This window comes from Mastomys coucha, unplaced genomic scaffold (genome assembly GCF_008632895.1).
Source record: "Mastomys coucha isolate ucsf_1 unplaced genomic scaffold, UCSF_Mcou_1 pScaffold16, whole genome shotgun sequence".
Classification (NCBI taxonomy): domain Eukaryota; kingdom Metazoa; phylum Chordata; class Mammalia; order Rodentia; family Muridae; genus Mastomys; species Mastomys coucha.
The window spans coordinates 94,702-97,769 of record NW_022196898.1 but is presented as its reverse complement, the minus strand read 5'-3'; the positions used below and the strand labels follow the sequence as shown (position 1 = coordinate 97,769).

General features: G+C 36.1%; 1 pseudogene; it reads right to left on the bottom strand.

The window, feature by feature from the left end:
• Nucleotides 1-2,394: 2,394 nt before the first annotated feature.
• Nucleotides 2,395-2,536, bottom strand: LOC116094651 (annotated as a pseudogene).
• Between the last annotated feature and the right edge of the window lie 532 nt (nucleotides 2,537-3,068).

Below are 3,068 nucleotides of genomic sequence, written 5' to 3'. Positions count from 1 at the left end.
CTCTATTTAGTGATTAAGTAGCCTTATATCACCTTCTGAACCCAAAGGTTGGGATAGCAGAGTTAAAATATGAATGCTTAATTAAGTCCCTACAGAGGTTTAGATTCCCTTAAACCAAGTTTTCTTTTATCTACAAGGCAAACTTTTCTATCGTGTTTCTAAGATCTATAATTTTTATGCAACTTTAGCAGAAAGGATATGATTTGTGTCTTAAAATTGATGCTTCATAAAAGTTGTTCAATACACAAAGGACACACAACTGAAACTGGGTGCACATGCCTTATCTTCTATTGCAGGAGATGTTCATACTACTTCAGCAATGCTGAGTGACAGGGAACCACAGGGTCTCATTAATGCCCAATGAAGTACTGGTAAATGTTGTGGATTGAGGGACTCACCTTGTGCCAAAACACATTATGGGATAGAATCAGCTTCATCTAAGCAACAAGTAGACAGAGGGCTCTCTTGGCTTAGCCTGCCATATCTGGGCTCCAACTTACATAACTGCGTATTCTGGGCTTTGCTAAAATGACACAGTGAATGTGAGACATGAAATTGAATTGCTATAGGTTCTGCTTCCACCATTGCAAATGCAATCAGCTTCAGTGTTGAGTCAGCAGGGAAAGCTGTGACCCTGTGCTTCAGGGGAAGGCTGTACATGCAGCCAGTTTATTTCACTGGCATGTAGTTCAACTCCAATTGCACAGAATGTGTCCCTTTACCAGTGGTTTCATTGCTGTGGTCACACTGATGACCTGAGCAGGGTGACATTTCTGAGATTTGAAGAAAAGTATTATTTAGTGGAATGCTAAATTTGTTGTCTGAGCATATGCCATCATGGGCTCTTAATTTTCTTAGAAGGCGTCAGAATCTATCTTATGATTTACTTGAGAGTCAAGCAAACTTCTGAATACTACTGATAGGGGCTAAAAAATATAAAAAAATATGATAAAGACATTTCCTGATGTTTTAAATTTAAAATTAAATTGTATTTATACACATGCTTATAATTTAATTTGATAAATTACATCTCCCTCTTCCTCTTCTCCTTCCTTCTCTTCTTCTTGTAATTGCCAACATGAGTCCCTCTCAATTTCTTCTATTCTTATTAAAACTCCCACTGAAACTCCTTATTTCTATAAGAATGTTTATGGGTATCAGACCATCAACTGGAACAATTATAGGCTCTCAGAACCTGCATCCTTGAAGAAAATGACCTAGAATATTGCTTTTTATTCAAGTAAAAGTACAACATGTAAATCATCTATGTATCTGGAATATGAAAATATTTTCCAGATGTTTGATATTAATGTACAAAGAATAAGCCTTAAATCAGTAATCTTCATTAAAAAATGCATTTTTATAACAGAGCTTATTAAGAATACATATTCTAATGTGTAGAACTATATACTAAGGCACAAGGCTTTTCATTTTTAAACAATTCCTAGTTAATCCTAATATTCCTGTCTATAGTGCATCACTTTGTGTATCTAAATTTATTGGCAGTGCCATTGAAATCATAAATCTCAGCCTTAAGGCTGGTTATAAATAATATCAGTAACATAGTGTATGGAGAACCTAAAGGTGATGAGAAAAACAGGAATATTTAAAAGAAAAGAGCAAGACACTATTAATAACTGATTGGTTGAGTAAAAAATTGGAGAAGGATTATTATCAAATATTTATGCATGCAAGAGAATACATATGAGAAATTTACTTCTGTAAAGGGGAGGTGAGTAGTTGGGAAGAATCAATAGAGGTTTTCAGAGAAATTTTATGTCATGCAAGGAAGTTGACACTTCATTCAGAAAAATATTTTGGAGTTATTGGAAAAACCTAATTCTCAATGGACTCAATCTTTGCAAAAAGGCTTATTGCTATGCTATAAATAATAGTTTGGCAGGGGTGCATTCCTGGCCCCATTCATCTGATGGTTAATGCACTCTTTGTTATTGCTGATTGTTCTAATCACATATACCCTGGGGGCTGATTCTTCTCATCCTTATGAGCTTTTATATTTAGAACACCCTCTTACTCACAAGGTAAATCTTCCAGTCTGTGAATACATTGCACAAATGGGACCTCATCTCTTTGGCTGAGCCCTTCCAATCTGTCTCCAGCTAATTGCTGCTATTTTAGAATGCATCCTCTATTATCTTGGATACGTATACTATAACAAATTTGAAGCTTGATATTTAAGATTTAGAGTCCTTGGTGGAATCATTTTTGTCCTTCACATTTGCTTGAGGCTATGTTACTGAGACTGTAGCTGCCTTCTCACAAAGCCTCTTGTTATAGACTAAAGCATTTGGGTATAGGTTTTTATTTCTTGAAAACAAATATTCTTAAATAACTTACCTCTTATATTAAGAAGAGAGCATGATTATCTTTTTTGTAGAGACCCTACTACCACAAATTATACCACAAATTTGCCCCACTTTTGGGAATCTCAGGGTCAGTACCTCTGAAGCATAATGAATGAACTTCATCCTAGACTACTTTGTTAATCATGGTATCTTCCCAGAAAAATAGGCATACTTTACTTTTTAGAAAAATACAGTCATCAGCCTTTTCAGGTTCAATGGAGTAAATTCTCAGATTCCTAAAAACAGTTATTCTATGTAGCCATGTGACTCATGCTGTATGCTTGCATAGCTACAAGTAACATGTAAGAAAAAACAAGCACAGAACTCTGTGTTTGGGTGATAATTTGATGTTTGGTAAACATCTTTGAGACTTTCTTATTAGTATTGGCCATACTCACCTACTTCTCGAACTCATTCCAGATCAACTCCCCTTCCTTCCCCACCTAACTTGTGTCTTCTTTTTTTCCACCCATAAAGACAGATTGGTGGAACCTATATATTCATAAATGTGTGGCCTCCCACTAAAGCATAATCCACCAAGCTGATTCTCAAAGAGTGGTATATGGGATAGAGGAACTGTAAGAGTCAGAGAGGTGAACCAACATGGCAGTTGTACATATAAACTCATAGAAGTGCATGTGAGAGCTGTCAGAAAGCCCAAGCAACTTCAAGCCAGGTCAAATCCTAGCAAGCGGGGGTGGT